This window comes from Bicyclus anynana, chromosome 22 (assembly GCF_947172395.1).
Source record: "Bicyclus anynana chromosome 22, ilBicAnyn1.1, whole genome shotgun sequence".
Taxonomy (NCBI): domain Eukaryota; kingdom Metazoa; phylum Arthropoda; class Insecta; order Lepidoptera; family Nymphalidae; genus Bicyclus; species Bicyclus anynana.
This window is the reverse complement of record NC_069104.1, coordinates 12,047,349-12,070,498: the sequence shown is the minus strand read 5'-3', so window position 1 is coordinate 12,070,498 and position 23,150 is coordinate 12,047,349. Positions and strand designations below refer to the sequence as shown.

The following is a 23,150-nucleotide window of genomic DNA, read 5'->3' as shown; positions in this document are numbered from 1 at the left end:
TTGAAATTTATTTCTATGGGTTGGCAAAAATAACATGTCACTAACTACGATGTTGCCATGGAAATGAGCGATGTCACGTCGTTCTAAATTTATAGAATAGGCTGGTAGCTGGCGGCTCGACACCATGGTGTTTTGAAATCCATTAGAGATGATTTTGTCTTGTAATAGAAGTTGCTGACAATTATGTGTGTATTTTTTTAATTAGACTATTTTGAAAAATGAACATTGATAACTTTGTGTATTTTCTATAATAATAAGAATGGCAACTTTACACATCGCAAAAGTACCTTTATCCATAATAATAGAACCTGTCAGCTTTCATGCACAAAAACCGCATCATAATCGATCTTGTTTTGAAGCTACAGTGCCTTAAACAGATACACAGTTACTCAAACTTATAACACACTTTTTTACGCCGGGGGTTAAAAATAGTTTTAACAAGACAACCCTGCCACAGTGGACCATCTGTCAGGAAGGGTTGCCGCGGGGTCGATTGTACCGCCCCGGTGTTTGCTTTGTCCACACATTGTCCAATTAAATAAACTTCCCTGAAAATACCTACTTACATTATTATTTCTACATTGTAGATATATTTAGTAAACGGATGAAGTGTTTTATAGCAACTTACCCAGATGGTGCTAATTGCAATAAATGTATATAAACTTTATATTTCATCTATGTAAACTTTAAAGGTACTAATATTATAAAGAGGTAATTTTTTTGGTATGTAGAGGGTAATCTAGGATCTATTGAAGCAAAAATACCAAAAGAAAGCCACGTCATTTGTGAGTGTCATAGGCTATATTTATTCTCACGGGAACGGGAACTAAGTATGTGGGTTAAACCTCGGGGCGACGGCTATTTATTTGTAAACTAGAGACTCACTATCAGCATATTTTATAGGTTCTGGGTAGGCCTTGCCTTTAATATGGAGATTCCATAAAAAAGGGAATTTGGGGCATTTACCCAAAATGCAGATTTGTAGACTAAGGATACGGGTGTCAATGTGTAACTTAGTAGTTGTCACTATTATATTTTAGTAGTAATGACGACTTAGCTTGTTTTCGGAGGCACGGAAACGTAAACAATTTCACAACTCTGGGCGCTATTGAGAATTTTTCCATAAAAATTAAAGCTCAATATTCTATAGACCGACCCATGATTCGAACCCAGTACCAGTCAGATACCTTAAAGGCTAAACAAGGTGAATACACTTTAAAAATATTCCAAAAAAGGTTTGCCTTTAAACTCGAACAAAGAGAGTACTTATAATACAGTAAGTTACCCCAACAAAAATACTGATCGCGGTCCAGTCGGACACTTTTTATCTGTCCACATCCTCTCATTAAAACCATTTAAAACATCTTCCCGGATGCTCGAAAAAATCATAAACACACGAGGGGTCATTTATTCCCACACAGCACCTTACAGGGTTAAACAAACTAATAATTTGAGTACTGGCAACCCTTCCGTGTTTTTTTCAAGTCATATGATAGACTGCAGTCCACACTATTCAGCTCACCGGCCTACATTCAAACTCTTCCGTGAGAACATCAAATATGACCATAGAGAAAAAGAGGCGAGTTTTACAAGGAGGTTTCATAAAAAGTTTTGAAATGGGGGCGCGAGTGGACATTTGTCTTCACAAAAAGAGTTATTGCTTGAGGAATGAATAATAAATAGGCTGGTACGATAAAATGGGGATTATCTTGATTCAAATGGTAAAGGTGGGTGAGGGCTTTTGTTTTTAATTATTTTGACGTGATGGGTTCATGTTTTCTATAGCTTTTATGGGAATGTAACTAACTGCGTGTGCCCAAAAGCTTCTAGGTGCCTTTCAATTTTACGAAATGGCAAAGTTATAGGTAAATTCTAAAATGTAATTATTACAATTTCCTAAATTATATATATAATATTGTTACGTTTAAATTAAGATTTTCTGTTGTTTTTGAAATAAATTATGTGCTTTAAAGCTTTACTGGCTAAATAATAATTGGTCCACGCAGTAACGTATCCTTGATCAATTTTGCCACTCGTTGAGCTTTGTTAATGCTTAACAAAGCTTTGTTAATATAAAAACAATATTAATAAGTATTTTTTTTTTATTCTTTACATGTTACCCCTTGACTACAATCTCACCTGATGTTAAGTGATGATGCAATCTAAGATGGAAGCGGGCTAACTTGTTAGAAGTAGGATGAAAATCCACACCCCTTTCGGTTTCTACACAACGTCGTACCGGAACGCTAAATCGCTTAGCGGAACGTATTTGCGGGTAGGGTGGAAACTAGCAACGGCCGAAGCCTCCAACTAGCCAGAAATTAGTATAAGCTAATAATCGGCCCAGCTGAGCGCGAACCCATGACATCCGTCTTGTAAATCCACCGCATATATACCGCTGTGCCACAAAGGCCGACAAAATTTCTTCTATGACTTCTGATGAAACAATAAATTAGATTCTCGCTTTCATTCTATTTCCAATTTATATATACACCTTTTTTTTATAGACAAGTACCAAAATTATTTCAAAGTTAAATGCGGTAACCATATTAGTAAAACAAATAAACCACTATTGAAATTAATGTGTTTCAAAATCCCCTTAAAAAAGTATAAATCGTTAATCAAACTATTCCCACGTTACGATCATTAGGAGGATTTTTTATAACACGAGTTCCCTCAGGACGCCTCTCCCTCAGCTACAGGTGATAATAAAAAAACTGAACCTTTCTGGAGTGAGTTTTTTAATAAATTACTTACTTTTTCTTATTCGTTTTTTATTAAGTAGGGTACTGTCAATATAAGTATGGAATTATGGATAAGTAGCGGACGCCCGCGACTTCGTCCGCGTGGAATTCAGTTTTTCACAAATCCCGCGGGAACCATGAATTCTTCCGGTAAAATGCAGAGTAAAATCTAGTTTGTACGATCTAAAGCCGTACCGGAAAGCTAAATCGCTTGGCGGTACGTCTTTGTCGGTAGGGTGGTAACTAGCCACGGCCGAAGCCTCCCACTAGCCAGACGTGGACCAATAAAGAAAACATCAATCAGGGGCTCGAACCCAGGACTTCCGTCTTGTAAATCCACCGCGCATACCACTGAACCACGGAGGCCGTCCTCCGGAGGAGGTTAAGGCACAAACCAAATCAGATCAGTGGTTTCGGAGATATTAGCTGTCATAATCGCACAAACATCCCCTTACTCGTACATACGTGATTATATTTACATCTGTAATCAGTATCTTCTCTTTTCTTACAGTTGGTTAAAATGCTTCTCATTTGAGCCTGGTACCTAATCATCATCATCATTATCAACCCATAATCAGCTCACTGCTGAGCTCGAGTCTCCTCTCATAATGAGAGGGCTTAGGCCACCAGGCTCTTTCACCAGGCTCTCGAAAATTCTCTGGAATGCAGGTTTCCTCACGATGTTTTTTCCTTCACCGTTTGAGACACGTGATATTAATTTTTTTAAAATGCACACAACTTAATAGTTGGAGGTGCATGGCCAGGACCGGATTCGAACCCACACTTTCCGGAATCGGAGGCAGAGGTCATATCCACTGGGCTATCCTGGTACCTAATAGCCAGTGTGAACTACTTACCAAAATATTATTAAACCTTTACATTATTGTAAACCTTTACATTACATTATTGTAGGTGTTATCTATTAAATACACCTAAAATAATAACTTTCAACGGAACTAAAAAACTGGATTATACAAATAAAAAAGCAAATTATAGCAATAAAATCAAAATGACGATTGAACTTCGAAGACACATGCTATTTCCGATTCGTTGACTATTAAAATCAGTTAAACTTAAAAAAAAACATCCACATCCTCCCGCGGTCCTAGACGACAATTAAAAAGAAATAAAACAAATCTCTATGGCCGTCAATGTCAAAACAGGCGGGAAAGGGCCAACTGACGTTTCTTTTTTTATCAAAGTCAGGTGGCAAAGGGTTCAGAACTTTTGGTTAATAATTTTAAAGTTCATTGGGTTAGAGAAAGCGTGACAAACATAGTCTAAACATATGTTTAGGGTCGTTAATTAATTACTTAAAAGAAATTGAAAGTAACCCTTTCTTTCCCTTGGGCTTTTTTTAACTGAGGCGTTAAAATTTATCACTTCAATCAATCGAATAGAAACTTTGAACAAAGGTAAGTAAAAAAAGTAAGAAACTTTCACCACAAATTTTTTTAATTCCAAACAACACTACATTAACTAATAGTGTCATAGAAAATCAACTACAAACTTGTACATATGTTTTCTGTGCTACATCTCACGAGATTTATGCCGCGTAGCATAAAAAAGCTCATGACTAAGTAAGAACTCCGTAAACAAGTCAGTATTCTATCAGGTAGTGAAAAAGAATACAAACGATACTTATCGAAATATGAACGCGAGTTTATTTGTTTGCCTTTTCACGCAGAATCCACTAAAATAGATTTACCGATGAATAGCTACATTATCATCTAGTAATACAGTCTATATTAACCAAATTACTTATTTCCAGAGGGAACGGAATTATTGAAATAAATAAAATAAGGAACTAAGTTACCTAAGTTTGTATATAAAGCAAATTATGAAACAGGTGTTTTTTTCAAATAAAACGACAATTTTTTGTACTTATGTAATCTGTGGCCTACATAAAATGTATCCTACGATGTTCCCGCCAATCTCCAACAAATGCAAAATTTTATTGTCGTTCTTTACTTCAGAGCAATTAACGAAAGTATGCGACCTGTAGCAACCCTTACGTTTTTTACAAAATCAATAAAATTTTCGCAACACAACCATACCTGTCAACAGTCGAAACAATCTGTCAAAATCATCTATAATATTTATTGTTGGCAAAGGTCTTTGACCTCTCGCCGTTTCACCGCAAACCATTTCGAATTCTAAATTCAAAATCATAAAATACTTTTTCGTAAAAACTCTCATATTTGTAACAATGACATGTTATTATCGTACATATTTTAAGACTATGAAAAATTAAACTGTATTTTTATGTAGTTAAAGTTGATTTTTTATTGGAGTCTGTTATAAAGGTGCCAAATTTGTAAGAGGTTATGAACACTTCAAAATGTACTCTATTATTTATGGTATAAGGTGTATATTTGTATAAGTTTGTAGGGTGTTTTTCTTCGTACAATCGTCCATCGGGAATAGGAACATCTGCCCAGCAGCTGTTCTGCTGAGATTAGATCGGACTTGTCCGTTCCTTCAAATCAGGGATGGCCGGTGAAGGGTTAATAGTTTTTTCCACCGTGCATTTGAATTAGATATTATTCAATTATTTGACCGACGGAAAAAAGGAGGAAGTCTAAAATAACGAAATTATATTGTTATATATAAAAGTAGGGATTAAAAGGTTGAAACTCTGTCCATTTTGAGTTTGAGAATTTGTTTGTTACCTTTGATTTTGTTTAAATTGTTATTACAAAGTACATGTGTGTGTAAATTAATTATTTGTATGTCGTTAATTTTTATTAAATTACCCAACAGGTTCCTAAAAATATCAATCAAAAAAGTTTTATAGAACTGACTTTTTCTGATTGTCAACAACGCTACTTAAATGACCTTCATTTAAGTAGCGCTGGGAGATTGGACAAGCTTCTCCACCAGAGTTGCGCTCGAAGACTTGGTGAAGAAGGGAGGAAAGGACTATTCGTAGTACTGTACTGTGTCAATTGAAAGGTCCGGGTTCGATTCCCAGCTTGGGTAAATACCGTACACACACCTACCATTATCATCAATGTCAATTTCTGAAGAAAAAATAAAGACATATAATTTATTGATATAAAAGCGAAAGGTCATCACGAAATCTCGAATGTACAGATACTAAGGCCTAGTTCGGACTAGGTACTTTAGTATTTTAGTCGAGAACGAACAATTTTTGTATTTGCCGCCCAAAAATTGTTCGTACTCGACTAAAATACTAAAATAGTCTGTGCGGCCTATTACAGAGATAAAAGGCATTGGGTGACAGGGCCGGATTAAGAAGGTCTAAGGGCAGACGAAGTTGCGGGCTAATGTTAGTATATAATTATAAAAAAAATACTTAATCGAATTTGTCCAGGTCCAGATCATTTTAATGCAGTTAGCCTTAAAAAGGACCCAGAAATTAGATTAGAACCCAGAGCTGTAAATCTATATATATAAAAGAAAGTCGTGTTAGTTACTCCACTTAAAACTCAAGAACGGCTAAACCGATTTAGCTGAAAATTGGCAGGGAGGTAGTTTAGAGCCAGGAGAAGGACATAGAATACTTTTTACTTGACATGAAACGCAAAACGCAAATGAAAGCTATGTAATTGACGTATAATGACAGATACGTAATGACGTATGGATGACAATTTGATATTTTATTATATAGTAGGGTAGGAGTAAGGTAGGAGTAGGGTAGGGGTAGGGTGGGGATAGGGTAGGAGTAGGGTAGGTGTAGGATAGGGTAGAGTAGGGGTAGGTTAGGGTAGTGGTAGGGTAGGGGTAGTTGAAAGTTTACATCGGACAGCGGACGAAGTCGCGGGCGTCCTAATAAATTAAAAAAAATAATAGTAATAAGCCATTGCAAGTTATAACAAAAAACAGCCTAACCTAAAACCGATTTCACCCAGGTTAACAGTTGAAGTGGGACAAACGTACAGACAACTTTTTGCGTGCCAGCCATACGCAGTGTTGCAAAACTCGATCCGAAACATCGTTGCTATTTACACGTTTGCCGATTATCGACTTTAAAAATCACTCGAGTTTTTACAACTGGCAATAAAATGTATTAAACGTTATGTCGGTACGCTTAATGAGATGGTTTTTTACCTTTTCCACGGCGTATGGAGACGGTGCTTCGTAAATTTAATGACTAAAAAACGGTTTTAATAGTGACTAATGTATTTTTTTAAATGCGCGAGTTCTTTGGATCGCAAAAGCCCAAATTCGAAACTCTAAAAAATATTTTAAAAGTTTCAGCAGTGTTGTGAGGTTTTAATTTTTTAATATTTAATGCCCCGAATACGTAACTCTTCATCAGGATGTCGAATACAATAAATAAATAGGGGAAAAAAAAATCCAATTTCATTTATTTTTCTCTCTCCCTATACCAGTGAAATCGTCACTATCAACCCATATTTGGCTCACTGCTAAGTTTGAGTCTCCTGTCAGAATGAGAGGAGTTAGACCAATAGTCCACCACGCTGGCCCAATGCGGATTGGCAGACTTCACACACGCAGAGAATTAAGAAAATTCTCTGGTATGCAGGTTTCCTCATGAAGTTTTCTCTTCACCGTTTGAACCGATTCGAACCCACACCCTCCGGAATAGAGGTTATATCCACTAGGCTGTCACGGCTGTTGTGTGAAATACAAGTTTAAATGTTAGTTGACTAACAGCTCGTACTTCGTTTATCACGTGAGCTTCGATTAATTCGCTATAAAAAAATTGCAGTTAGTGGAGTATAAGTTAGTAAATTACATTCTCCCGTTTATTTAAGGCCTGGTTTTGTAGTCATTACAATATATTGATAATGAAAAACCAAATCTAAAGTAAATATAATAGATTACGCATTAATTTACCTCTCCCAATGGACTCGCTATGTCCGCCCCTGTACAATGTTGCCAGCGCGGAAATGTATACAGAAGAAAACACGCATCGGCAATGCAACAATCCCGGAGTAAAACACGCCGGCGTTTCGGCACTAGCCGCCTATTATAAATAATTAATGAATTCGCCCGCTCTTATGCACGATAAATGCCATTACGGTTTTCATCGGGGTGTTTGCAAAAAACGCCCCGAACCGCCGTAGAGCGGGGCCCATCAAAAAACGGGCTCGAAAGACGCGCGGGCATCGCTCGAATTCCCTCCACTTCTTATTGCCGCCAGTTCATTTGACTCCAAACCATTATGTGCGGAATTAACTGTAAAAAACACGGATTCGATATAAAGCTACATTTGTGTTGCCGGCCGTAACTTTTTGTCATATCAATAAAGTGTATATGGCAACACTGACTCGCCAGTAGACATAATTGCGCGCGCCGTATAAATAATATACGGCTCTCATGAAAATTCAGCTGTACATTATAAAACTGAAAAACTTTGAGTCGAAACTGTGATTTCTTTTCTACTAATGCATTTATGGAGGTAAGCTATGGAGTACACATCATATCGGGATTTGGCCAAAAAAGTCTCTCTCTTGTATAATAATTTTCTTTTCAGTGAGTATACACGAAATAATTTAAATACTTTGTAGATTTCTGCGGTTTGCTATATACTCGTACTTAATTACAATATCTATTTATATATAAGCCTTTCCTCTTACTTAGTATTTTTCTTTACCCATTTACAATTGAGGTCTTCGTTTATAATTATTTTGACAGAATTAAAAAATTCTGTCAAAATTTCTTTGTTTCAAAAATTTAGATTAAATGTTCAAGTTACTGGTTAATATAATATTTAAATACTTCATAACAAGAAATTATTAAAAGAGTTTTCAGCCTTTAGTAAGAAACATTAAATTGAGAAACAAGTTTACATTATGTGTGTTCCAAACGCACATGAAAAAAACCTTTTTATTTGAATTTAGAATGCTGTGTTAACCCCATTTCGCTTGCGTGCACTATAAAAAACCCAGTCATTACACATCATGTTCCGTTCCATTCCGTTCCTTTTCGTCTTTCGAATGCGGCGTTATAATATTCAAAATGACAGATGCGTCACTTCGTACAAGTCATACACTGTAGGGCTGCCAACTAAACTTAATTCATCTATTAAAAATATGATCAACTGCCTCACTGATCCAGTGGTTAGTTTATATGGATTCGGATCACGAGTTCTGGGTTCGAGTCTTGGGTCAAACTACACGAAGTAATCTTTTCTTTTTTCTTAGATTCAGGTCTGGGTAACGTGGACGCTTGCATTCGTTGGTTTTTCGTTTCGTTTTTTTAAAAATAATTAAATTTATCAAATGTTTAATGTTTATATTTAACTTTTTAAAGTAATGCCTATTTCTATTGAAATTTAGGTAGAAGCTTATACTCGTACTTACGACGTTGTCTAAAATATTATAACCCTGGTTTTGAGAATGAAAATGAAAAATGAAATGGAATTTATAAAATAATGCCATTCCAAAAAGGTTGAATTGTGTACTACTTTTACAAGCATTTAATTTTTTTGTCGCAGAAATATCCTATTTGCATATGCAAAATTAAGATCCATAAAAACTAAACAGGATCAGGTTTTATTAGCATTTTATATGAGAAAAGTTCAAGTTGTCAACCCTACACTAAAAGGACAAGAGAAAAGAAATAAAAAAAACAACACCAAGACAAATGAGATTTGCATATTCTCATATTGTTACGGCTAACCGTAGGAGTATTCAAAGCTTTTAAAAAAGTTTTAATAAAAAGCAATTCGTCTTTTCGGACGCATCTTTGCGTAACTGTGAGTTCGTTTTGTTTTTTTTTAATTGAATATGGAATATGCTCAGGGAAGATGGTATTGTCCATTTACAAAGATGACTGATAAAGGTGATAGTTTTTTAGGCATAGACTAAGGGAGTACTTTTTAACGATGCTCGCTCTGACTTCTTACCCAGCGCATGTTTATGCATTTTTTTTAATGTACACTAATGTTTTAAAGTTTGTGTGTTTGTAGGGGGGTAATCTCTAGATCTACTGAACTGATTTTGAAAATTCTTTTACCAGTACATTTTCAGCCTTCGTAAAATAAGGTAAGTCTAGCAATCGCAGGCTCTCGGTCCAATAAGACTCGCACCGCCAAGATAATTTATTTGACAAAAAGCCGAAGGGAAAGACATAAGGCTTTGGGAAAATTACCTCTTGAGGTTATTTTTTCAGTCTATTTTTTATACTCAATACACAATTAGCAGAAGTCAAGCTTCGCTTTACCGGTTAAGCAAGCAACCAATCGTAAAAAGGCTTTCGGCACAGAAAAGATATTACAACCAGTAGTTGGACTTCATACTAGAGGTCGAAACGCGAGCTATACCTACGCTCCTTGAACATGGGGTGATCGTAGGGTGAAGACAGACGCGACTGTGCCGCGGTGACGAACGAACGCACGGTGTATTAACAGAGTAAAGTGTATTAATAGTATTAGATTTTTTTAATTATGACCAGTAGGAAATACTGTGCCGTTTTTGGATGCATGAATTCAAAATTATCCCATCCAGAGATAACTTTTTTTAAGTTACCTGGAAACTCTGAAAGGTTAACTTTAAAATAAATTTACTTATTAGTAGGTAGGTACATAATCTTGTATTTTTAATGGATAAGGTATTTCCTTTTATCTCCAGAATAAAGGTAGGTATCTGGAATAAAGTGAATAGAGTAAAGGAAAGTGATTGACACGATTGAAATATGTAGCTATACGCGGTTCATGAATCACGATACAGTAGGTACGATAAGCTTGTATTAAAACCTCGACTGCTTGTACAATGTATTGTGTGACTGTGCTCGGATCATTTGTGTTTTGTTACCCGACTGCGGCGAAGCCCAAAGGAGGAGTATGTGTTTGAATGTTATGACTTGTTGTTGTATGCGGGCGACGGGAGGAAAGGACTGCGCGGGTGTGAAGTCGTACGCGCTGGGCATCGTTACCCCCCTCCCGGACCGCGCCGACCTTCGGGAGTGTTACGAACAAATTTGCCAAGCACACATACTGATAAATGATATGTCATTAGACTCGTCTAGATAGGCCGAGTGTCACTGGGTAACTTAGTTCTTAAAAAATCAAAATGGCGGATTTTATGCACTTTAATGTGCAAGCTCATAAAACTTTTGCTCAGCTTGGCATTGGTGACAAGAATTTTAACCGACTTCCAAAAAGAATCGTATCGTATTTACAGCGATATTTCCGTCATTTGTAAACCGTTTCTTTTTTGTTTGGATGAATATTCTTTCAGGTTAGTCCCATTTTTTTCATGTCAGGATCTGATAATGGCATCCTAGAGAAATCTAGGGGAACTATCGTATCGTAGGGACAATTAGTGCGTTTGTTCATTGTTTCATTATCTATTTTAAATCACTACAATTTCATGAAGGTATTTATCTTTTTTTTTATTTGTTCACGTAGTGTGGAGGTAATACCTAGATGGCATCACCGAAATAAATATGTTTAAGAATACGACCAATCCTTCAAGATCATTGACGTAGTATCAGCCTTAATTAAATCAACCAATCAAAAAACACGCATTTTTATTTATCACTTCCCATTTTACTACAATTTACAAAGTATTTTATTTGTTTATATAAAAAAAGTTTATTTACAATCACAAAACTAAGTGGAAACACAAAGTTAGCAAATGTAATTAAAATGCTGCAGGCGGGCAGCCCTATCACATGTTTACGTGCCGCGCGGCAGTAGGTATTTATTTCAAAAATACGGCCGAGTTATTATACTGCTTGTAATATCTTTACTGTGCTTTCGGCGACAACCAAAGTTTCTAGTCGCTCATACGTAAGACATTATGCTAAATTGTTGCAAGCTCCTAAAAAGTCGAGTGCCGTTGAAAAAAAGCACTATTCATAATGGCTCTCTCTATTAACATTTCACTCAACAAATAAAATGCACGTTTAATTTTAACAGTGTAAGCAAAAAATAGAATACAAATTAAAAAGAAAATTTTTCTTTGGCTCCGTCATTAAGTCGAGTCGAGTCGAGCGGCGTGGACGTAAAAACTTGCATAAAACAAATATCGCACAAAGCCTTACAAGGAGTGCTGCGGAAATATCGACATGAATTATTTTAAAAATAACAATGGTATTATGCATTATTTTTCATTATAATAAATTATTACCTGAATATCTCAGACTAAATATATAAGGACTAGTAAGTATCACACCCAAATTCACGAACAAAATTTTCTGCCATTTTCTAAGGAAAACGAGCTAAGATTTCATACATATCTTATACTAAACTAGTAGTTCGTTTTTTACACCATTTAACTACACAGAAAGGTATTTTTACGGAGGTTTTTAACCGACGGACACGATTGTAAACTATGAAACATCGATTCATAGAGACAGTGTTTATAATCGCATAAGATCGTTGATCATATACTTTGACAGAAAAATAATGTATTGCGAGGCAGGTCTTTATCTAATTAGTCTGAGCTGAATATTGATAGAAGCAGGCGTTACTTTGCAGAAGTTTATTATGAATATATAATAATTTATTTATTTTGTTATCATCCGCGAAAAGCTGACGAACTCATGTGACAACGTTACCCAGGTCCGACAAAATACTCTCTACGTACGTTTCACCCCGAAACCGGAGCATCCTCAGGAGATGTTGACGTGCAATTGCAAAGTTTGTCAATAAAATCTATTAAAATTTACAAGATTTTTAGTACATTTATTATTTCTGTATTGTTCTGGGACCCAATTTCCGACATCTCCTTTTAACAGATTATGTACGTCTGTTTCTGTTACCATTACAACAACAAATAATAAATAAAATAACATTTAGATTTTAAAACCCCCGAATGTCATGAAATTATTAATTACACTCTCGATCATGTCTCTTGCAGTGCGCTTTCATTTCAGACCCCACTCGAGTATATTTGACCCCATTCGGCTATTCTTCCCCACTTTCAAACCCCACAACTTTTAAACGGCTCAACCGATTTTTATCAGACATGTCTAAGAACACTCGCTCACACCTTTCATACAAAACAAATTAAATTAAAATCGCTTCACCCGGGAGCTATGGTGCCTCAGACAGACTGACAGACAAACAGACACGTCAAACTTATAACACCCCTCTTTTTGCGTCGGGGTTTTAAAATAGAATAATTTTGTTACATATTTGTATTTTATAGGCTATGATTTCAGGACTGGTCATTTCTATAATTTCCGCTTTCCTCACCAATCAATTGAAAACTTGAAAGCCTACATTAGAAGTGAGGACAAAATTAGTGCAATTTAAAGTAATACTATTAAATGTTGAGATTTGATTTTTTGTTTGTTTATTTGTTACGAATAGGCTCCGAAAGTATTGATCCGATTTAAAAATAAATTTAACTAATCGAAACCTTCATTATAAACGAGTGATAGAGGCTATATGTTAACCCGGATTCCCACGGTTATGGGAACTACGAGAATGAAATCGCGATGAACCATTAAATCAAAATCAAAATTCATTTATTTATTTTGCTATCATCCGCGAAAATTCGGCGAACCCATGCGACAACGTCACCCAGGTCCGACAAAATACTCTCTACGTACGTTTCACCCCGAAACCGGAGCATCCTCAGGAGATGTTGACTCTACAACGTGCAATTGCAAATTGACTTTGCAATTGCACATTGTATCGCATGGGTTCGCCGAATTTTCGCGGATGATAGCAAAATAAATAAATCATTATATAATCATGATGAACTTGCGCAAAGTAACGCCTGCTTCTATCCAAAATTCATTTATTTCAGTTACTTTTTTTTTTGAATGAGTGTTAATTTTATCATGACTAAGGGTTTGAAACAAGTCAAGCATACTCCAACATTTGTATCACGTGAGTTTTAGCCGTGTTTCATATTACATTAATATTTCAAGTAGGTTTAGTTTAGAAGCACTTTTGAAACGTCAAGTTTCACTATTTGTAAAGAACCACCACTACCACCGTTTCGGAAGGCAGGATCTGACGAGAGAGCCGGCAAGAAACTCAACAGTAATTACGTACTAGGATAATTTATATACAGGGAGTGTTTACCATACCTTCAAGGTGTTGACGAGTTCACTTATAGGAACTGCATAAGTAATATTTTTTAACTAAAAAATCAAATAATTATCTATCTTTGCATTTTAAAATACGTAAAACTTTGAGGATCCAAGTTTTACGTCATAATTATAAGGATGCGTTTAAGGGTACACATTTTAAGATCTATTTACAAAATAAATATTATTTTATAAATATTATTAAGCATATAACCTCAGAGCTATGGGAAACACTCCCCAGCACCCTGTAAAATATCTATATTTATATACCATTTGTAACAACAAACGTTAGCGTGGCATAAAGGACGCCAGCGCCATCTAGAATCTATACGTATAATACGAATTTAGTACATTTTGTACATTGAAGATATTTTGAAAATTTTTGTTGGGGGGCATTATATAATCGATACTGAAGCTAAAAATATTTTTTTAGATTTTTGGTCTGTCTGTCTGTCTGTCCGTGTTTTTATGTTATTCGAATATCACGCTGAAACTCCTACATAAATTCAAATAAAACTTAACACGATTTAAGACCATAATACGGAGAAGGTTATAGGATACGTTTTATTGCGTAAATAAAATGAGAAGGGGTTGAAATAGGGGTTGAAAGTTTGTATGGAATATGCTTCATTATTAGAGTTTTAAAAATTTGTTCATAAATCATAAAAAAATACGAAATATAATGTAATTCAAAAACTTTTAAAATTCAACCCCTAAAGTGGTGAAATAGGGCCTGAAAGTTTGATTTGACGTTTGTTTTGAGATTTATTTGACACTGATTTCCACGCGGACAAAGTCGCGGGCGTCTGCTAATAGTAATCATAATAATTCTAATATGCAGTGTTAACAAAAGACAAAGACATATGATATTTTTTCCTCAACGCAGTTAACACAACTGACCAACATGACAAAAAGGGAAGTTATGTAAATGGCAAAATAAAATGCATGCGGCAAAAAAATTATCTTCGAGGCTGTATAATATTATAGTGTAACAGTATTGTGAAAAACACGGCCAAATGAAACGAATGGAAGGGTGATTAAAAAATTGTGGCAAGCGCGAAACGGTCGGGCTGGAATGTTCCGTACATTCCAATGGTTTTTATATGTGGGGTGAATATTACATAGCATCTAAATAAAATTAGATAAGCTGGCCTATATTTTTCTCAGAGAACCAGTATTGCCATACAACGTGGCAATATTGCCAGCCTTCTGGACACTTTACCAATGAACATCGATTCGGACGAATTCTACGACGATCTTAGATAGAAGTCTTTAGATATACATACTCGTAGTTTAAATTTAGTTTTCCCTTTTTTATTTTTGTAATATGTAGTTAATATAATAGCTTTAGGTAGTCAATATATTAACTATACTATATATTAACTATTGAAAAATTTGTTAAATTTAAGCTCCTCTAGTTTCAAATCAGGTTTTTTAAGTCTTAATCTCTGGATTTTAAAAATTCTTTTAACGATAGAAAGCCACGTTATGTGTGAGCGTCATAGGCCATATTTTATCCCCGTATTCTGACGGGAACGGGAACTACGCGGTTGAAACCGCGGAGCATCGGCTAGTTATTTAGTTCGAAACCTCAGTGAGTCCAAGGAATAAAGGAATCCTTTTGTTTAAGAAGATGATGGAATCTTAGATGGAAACGGGCTAACTGTTTAGGAGTAGGATGAAAATCCACACCCCTTTCGGTTTGTACACGACATCGTGCCGGAACGCTGAATCGCTTGGAGATACGTCTTTGGAGGTAGGGTGGTGGAACTAGCCACGGCCGAAGCCTCCCACCAGCTAGACCATGACCAATTAAGAAAACCCAGGGATCGAACCCAGGACCCCTATCTTGTAAATCCACCGCGATAACACTGCGCCACGGAGGCCGACATTATAACACAGATAATCCGCATTGAAAAAGCGGTGTGGTTATAAGATTCAAATCAGAATATAGTCGAAAGCTCGAAATAAAGTAATTAAAAAATATACAAAAGCCGACTGCCTAACCTGCTCATCCGTCTCGCTTTTTTTTAATATGGCCATAATATACCATTTTGAAATCCTCTTGATGAGCCCTTTAATTTGATACCCATATCGCAATATAAGAAAAAAAAAATCATCTCGAGTCTATAGCGTTTCACAGTCGTCGTGTTGATTTTTTTTAACTACACCTATCTAAGGTTATTAAGACAAATACGATATCTTAATTACGTAAATCCGTTCAACTGTTTGGAAGATATGAGGTAATAAAGAATATTACAAACTTACATATAAGATACGCGAGAAAAACAACCCTTCTTGGGGTTGGGTAATAAAAAACGTAAACTTTATTAAATCGGTTCATTGTCTTTATGATATTTGACTTCGAAGTAATCTGATGATGATTAAATAGCTTGGCAAATTCATTCGTAAAACTCCCAATGGTCAGCGCGGGCCGGGAGGAGTAGCGATGCCCCGAGCGCTGACTTTACACCCGCGCAGTCCTTTCCCCCCTTCGCCCGCATATCATGGGAGTGTCACAAAAAAACTTGCCAAGCTATAGCGCACAGTGGCGTACACTTCATAGACGCAAAAATGCACTGCCTACCCTAAGAGCTCAATACCTATGTTGGCACCACAAAATACATAGTTAGACAAGGATTTTTCCAGTTTTTACTTTTAGTGCATTCGTTATCAACTCTTATTTGGCTCACTGCTGAGCTCGAGTCTCCTCTCAGAATGAGAAAGGTTAGGCCAATAGTCCACCACGCTGGCCCAATGCGGATTGCAAGACTTCACACACGCAGAGAATTAAAAAAATTCTCTGGTATGCAGGTTTCCTCACGATGTTTTCCTTCACCGTTTGAGACATGTGATATTTAATTTCAACTGAAAAGTTGCAGGTGCATGGCACGGATTCGAACCCACTCCCTCCAGAATCGGAGGCAGAGGTCACATCGACTGGGCTATCACGGGTCTATGTACAGAGTCCCAATTAATACTCATCCTCGATCACATTCAATTTTGTGTAAGGCGTCTGCGCATACTAAATTTAGAAACAATTCCTATATACCTCGGTCATGTCTTTCTTTTAATAAATTGAGATTGATTGACCAGGAAATTGACCTCATCTGTACCTCGGCTACCACTGCCCATAAATCACTGGCCACACAGTACTTTAACTTGTTTATGTTAAGCTAGCTTGTTTACTTATCAATTTAGTTTTGTTGTTTTTGTTTTCTCTTTCGACTTTTCTTTTAATTTATCTCTATTATTATTATCATTATCTCTTTTTTTATATTGGATTATGTTTTATTGAAGTATGTTTTCCTTGCGAGCTTGCTATCTAATATGTAAAATTTATTTGCGAAAACTTGTAATTGGCTATAATCTGTTTTCTATGTTGTTACTTTTATTATCTTTTTATTAAGTTTTCCTTTATAAATAAATAAAATAAAATAAAACAGATATTATAGTGCATACCCTAGTTAAATACCTTATGCACACCACTGGGCCCACCACACTTCGCCAATGCAGCTTAGCGGTAACGATTAGCAACCACGCTATCTGTTCCCACTGCAAGGCTGTATCTGTGCCGCGTCTCGCAGTTTTTGCTCGCGGCATGTGAGCTCAGTTTTTCCAGCGTTTCCACGGTTTTTCCGGCCCTATACAGACTCGCTGTTTTTGTAGCGCACCGTAGATGGATGCAACGGTATTGATACTTGAGTTTTATAATTTATACGAGCAATTCTTGTTAATATGTAGGTATGTATGTTATGAGATTACGATTCTCAGAAACCTTGTACTGAGATTTAATGCTATTTGGATTAAATTTTGTGTTTTAAAAAGATTTTTATATTTTTAATAATAATTTTAAATCTTTAATTATGTATTAAAAGTAAATTTTAAGTTTATGATATTACTGGCAGTTACCCCGGTATTATTCGCGTAGTTCCTCTTCTGGTGGGTATACGGGGAAAAAATATAGCCTATGTTTATAAGAGATGATGTAGGAGTCTAATGGTTAAGAATTTTTCTTAGATAGTATCAGAGACTATTCAGTGCAAACAAACTACCATTCTATCTGTAAACCGTCATTCGCACGAGAGTTCAAATACAACAAATGCAATCCCAAGTTTATGTTACGCATTTTAAAAACGACGACAGCGTTTTTAAAATGCGTAACATAAACTTGGGAGTTGGGTAAGACTTTTTTTTATAGAGCAGTATTGCATTTCAATTTTGGGCGATTGAAATAGACCACCTTTTCTACCCCCTATTTTTGAATCAAATAAAATATGACATAATCATTTTAACATAAAAATGGAACCGACTTCAAAGACGTATTTCAGTTATTTTGATTTTAACACAAAACTACTAAACCAATTTTCAAGAAAATTACATGGAAATCTGAAAGTAGGTATACTAATTCAAACTAAAAAAGAATTTTAAATTGGTGTAAGATAATTTTAATATGACGAAGTTATAAGCTAACCAACAATTTAAAAAAACATACGCGTCGAATTGAGAACCTCCTCCTTTTTTGAGGTCGGTTAAGAACAACGTTTGCCAGGTCAGTGCTGACATTGACATCGACGTTGGAATCTACCAAACGGTTTAGACTGTAGAACCTGTCCAAAAAGCATTATCCATAATTAAATTTACTCCAAAAACAACCCTCCACCAGAGGTCGAGTCAAAAAAGGTTCGAAAGGAATGTACAGCCTCCAAACACAGACAACATACAAGAAAAGACATGCATATGAAAACATATAAACGCATTCCTCATTCCGCGCTTTTAATCATGATTCAAGACTATTCCATCCAAGTCACGAAGTATTAAGAAACAGAGAGGCACAAAAAAGCGCCTTCTAAGACAAAGCGGTCCCGGTGGCTCAGAAAAACACAAATTACCTTCCACAAGCGAATCCAGCATGTGAATTTTCTTTGAATCGCCTAGCTGCACTGTTTTTGCGTCATTCGTTCGGAGCTGACGTAAAAAATGTGATTGTTGTTGTAGGAAATGCAATGCGGGGAAAAACTGTGCGTTTTCATTTTGTCGCTCTGTGGCAATCGAGGCCGAGATATGATGGATTACTTGTCTTGAATGTCTCTATGTAGCAGGGGTGCCGACTACCAGCTTATTAACACAAACGCAAGACAGACACTATAATAATAGTACAAACAATGAGAGCCGTGATAGCCTAGTGGATATGACCTCTGTCTCCGATTCCGGAGGGTGTGGGTTCGAATCCGGTCTGGGGCATGCACCTCCAACTTTTCAGATGTGTGCATTTTAAGAAATTAAAAATCCCGTGTCTCAAACGGTGAAGGAAAACATCGTGAGGAAACCTGCATAACAAAGAATTTTCTAAATTCTCTGCGTGTGTGAAGTCTGCCAACCCGCATTGGGCCAGCGTGGTGGACTATTGGCCTAACCCCTCTCATTCTAAGAGGAGACTCGAACTCAGCAGTGAGCCTAATATGCGTTGATAACGAACGAACGAACAAACAATGATATTAACCACTGTTAGATGTGTTACTAGCGCATGAAAAATGAAGCGCTCAAAAGAGGTAATTTATAGTCAACTCAATGTTAGTTGTGGTCAACAACGAACGTTATTTAAACAAATAATACCTAAATATCGTCTACAATGTCGAGTTGTGTGTTCAGGAAGTGTAAAAACTATATATACATAAATAAATAATGGAATTAAAGACAAAATTTTGCATCTGTGCGCTCAGTGTTGTAGCCTATTATTCGGATCACTTTTTACTGTGATTTTGTAGGGACGTAACCGATCTATAGTATAAAATTATCATTGAGAACAACCATACCATACCAACTCCGTGGCGCAGTGGTATGCGTGGTGGATATACAAGATGGAGGTTCTTCGATCCCCGGCTGGGCCGATTGAGGTTTTCTTAATTGGTCCAGATCAGGCTGGTGGGAGGCTTTGGCCGTGGCTAGTTACCACCCTACCGGCAAAGACGTACCGCCAAGCGATTTAGCGTTCCGGTAGGATGTCATGTAGAAACCGAAAGAGGTGTGGATTTTCATCATCCTTCTAATAAGTTAGCCCGCTTCCATCTTAGATTGCATCATCACTAGCGATCAGGTGAGATTGTAGTCAAGGGCTAACTTGTAAAGAATAAAAATAAAAATAAAAAATGGGTAGCAATCGCTAGTCATCTTACAACTTTGCAAGTTTGCAGCAGCTCATGACTAAGGACCCCGTATGTAGGACTTACTTCGACTTTGTATCACGTGAGTCATATCATGGGGGTGGATTTCAATCAGCCAGTCCGCCATCCTGGGGAGGCCGCCATATTGGATTTGTAATGACGTTTCTTAGCTAGTAAAATATTGTCATTAGAACTCAGAGCGTGTACAAAATTTCATCCTAATCGAAGCCCGAAAATATCCCAAGATCCCAAATTAAGATCCCAAGATTTTTTACATACATATTTATAAGTGAAGCTAATATACAGCGTGTAAAAATATGTACCCTATATGTATCCAAAAAGCTAATTAGAAATTAGAAAATAATTAGAAAATAAAACTGTATTGAAATTTTCTAAAAAAAAATATAGAATAATTGGCTCTAGGGTCTAGACATTTTTTTTTTATTTAATCATCTCTGAACTATTAAACAGTCGTAAGTGAAGAATTTCTTTTTATTACCATAGACAAAGTATTTCAACCTATTGTTTTTTGTCAAGCCATAAGTTCAGTTATGAGTAAAGTTTTAATAAGCATAAAATTATACTTCATAACCGTTTTTAGAGTGTAAAAAATTAAAACAAGTATTGTAACCACTTATTATTTACCTAATAGGTTTCTTTTGAAGTATTCAAAAAAGTTTTAATAGTAAAGTATTTATATATAAGCCATCGACACCTTGGCGTTTAGTACTAATTAATAGCTAATAATACCGCAAATGCCGTGGATACACTCTTCCGGAATCGGAGGCAGAGGTCACTCTGCCTCCAATTCCGGAAGGGTGTAGGTTTGAATCTGGTCCGGGGCATGCACCTCCAACTTTTCAGTTATATGCATTTTAAAACTTTAATTATCACGTGTCTCCAACCGTGAAGGAAAAACATCGTGAGGAAACCTGCATACCAGAGAATTTTATTAATTCTCTGCGTATGTGAAGTCTGCCAATCCGCATTGGGCCAGCGTGGTGGACTATTGGCCAACCCCTCTCTTTCTGAGAGGATACTCGAGCTCAGCACGGCTCATTGCTGATATCGATTGATACGGGTTGATAATGATGAATACCCCAAATGCCTCGTTGGTCCAATAACCCATGTGGTTTCGGAACATGAGATCCTGGGTGGAACAACCTACTAATAAACTAATCTACTAGATCAGGCTACCTACTACTGAACATTACTTTCTTCTAAGAAATTTCTATAAAGCCCTTGTATGCGGTCTGGGCTCTGCGTTGATAACTTATCTGTCTATAAGTTAATCATTATTGAATATTCAATTTCGAAAAGGTCATCAAAAAAAAAAATTAAAAGTAATTAAAAAAAACTTTTCAAACCAGTGTATAATTTCTAAAAGTGGATAGGTAATTGTTACATTTTGATGTTAATTAGCCTGCGAAAATTACTTTATTTAATTTATTATTATTTAAAGATATTTTATATTTGTGAGGTGTGTGTATAGAATATTTTTTTTTATTCTTTACAAGTTAGCCCTTGACTACAATCTCACCTGGTGTGGTCTCAAGTGATGATGCAATCTAAGATGGAAGCGGACTAACTTGTTAGGAGAAGGATGAAAATATACGACATGAGCCCTTTTCGAAATTGCATACCTATTCTATTGTTTTATTTAAACAACACTGCAAACGAATCTATAGAAAACAATTAGGACGACTGAAGGATGAATTAAAACTTAGAATTAAATATTTCTACCTACGACTGTATTGAGCAATCGAGCTAAATTTATGCAATCATTTGATTAAAAAAAAATATATCTAATTACACCTAAAGGAAGCACTAGTTCAATTTTAATTAATTGTATTAATTTGTAATTATAAGCGGCATGCTTAGGCGTCCTTAGCATTAAATTCTCGAGATAACATTTTCCAAATATGGCGTCCGCTACGTGGTCACAGACAGCAAAGGTAATCGGAATTCTTTATAGATATCTAAATAAAGATATTAATTCTACCATTCGCACCTTTGCTAATTGGAATTCGAGCGATTTTGTTTTTTTAAACTGTAACGGGACTGGAATAGTCGGCTCATCCTCATCATCATATCAGCCGATGGACGTCTACTGCAGGACATAGGCCTTTTTAGGGACTTCTAAACATCACGATACTGAGCCTGCATCCAGCGAATCCCTGCGACTCGCTTGATGTCGTCAGTTCACCTGGTGAGGGGTCGACCAACACTGCGCTTTCTAGTGCGGGGTCGCCATTCCAGTACCTTGGGACTCCAACGTCCATCGATATTTCGAACTATGACCGCTCATTGCCACTTCAGCTTCCCGAATTGTTGAGCTATGTCAGTGACTTTGGTTCTTCTGCCTAATACGTCTACATAATGCGTATTTTTTTTATAGTCTCCTAAAAATTGAGGTTTCAATCGTCAGACCTTTGTGGCAACCCTTCACAGAGATTTTGAAACTTTAATGTTTGTCGATAGTTATCGAATAATTTCAACGAAGCTAAATTTTTGGCGGCTGGGAGAATTGTTTGGAACAGACGAAAATACTAAAATAAGCTTTATTCTTTTGGGTTTTTGAAGGTCAAGTTGCGTAACCTCTAAAACCAATTAGTCTGAGTAAGTCTCGCAGTCTCGTAGTCTGCCGATCCGCATTGGGCCAGCGTGGTGGACTATTGGCCTAACCCCTCTCATTCTGAGAAGAGACTCGAGCTCAGCAGTGAGCCGAATATGGGTTGATAATGATGATAATAATGAAGTCTCGTAGGTTAGGCTCAGACTACATAAACTCTGTAGTGACGAATTTAAAATTTACATTGTGGAAAAAATGTCATAACAGATACCACAGAAATTCCTTTACGTATGTCTTCTCTGAAACCGGTCAATCCTCAGATTTCCTTACATTGCTATAAAGTGCCGAGTCGCGAAGCATTATGTTTTATCTTTCAAATCCAAATGTTTGTTTTTTTATTCAAATGTTCACGGCAAACTCCGGAACAACGAATGGTTTACAGACATAGAGTTAATAGAGTAATGTTTCACAAGTAGAAAGTAGTTTCACGCTATTGAAAATTTTCCGTGTAAAATACTGTAATACCGTATTTTTTTTTTGTTTTCCAGTGAAATGGAAAAATTAGTTTTTCCGTGAAAAAAAACCAAAATAGAAACAGGATAGTAATGGATGGTATGGTATATATTCTGTAGGAATGGAGTTTTTCTATAGCAAGAGATTTAATTTAGGTACGCTAAAAATAAAAAA

The 23,150-nt window shown here is 36.2% G+C and overlaps 2 protein-coding genes across 2 annotated transcripts in view; one reads left to right on the top strand and one right to left on the bottom strand.

Annotated features, from left to right (window-relative positions):
• LOC112057716 (uncharacterized) overlaps positions 1-23,150 on the top strand; it is a 241,449-nt gene that overhangs the window by 96,959 nt on the left and 121,340 nt on the right. The gene's annotated exons all lie outside the window — the stretch shown is intronic.
• LOC112057708 (NGFI-A-binding protein homolog) overlaps positions 1-23,150 on the bottom strand; it is a 51,662-nt gene that overhangs the window by 27,710 nt on the left and 802 nt on the right. The gene's annotated exons all lie outside the window — the stretch shown is intronic.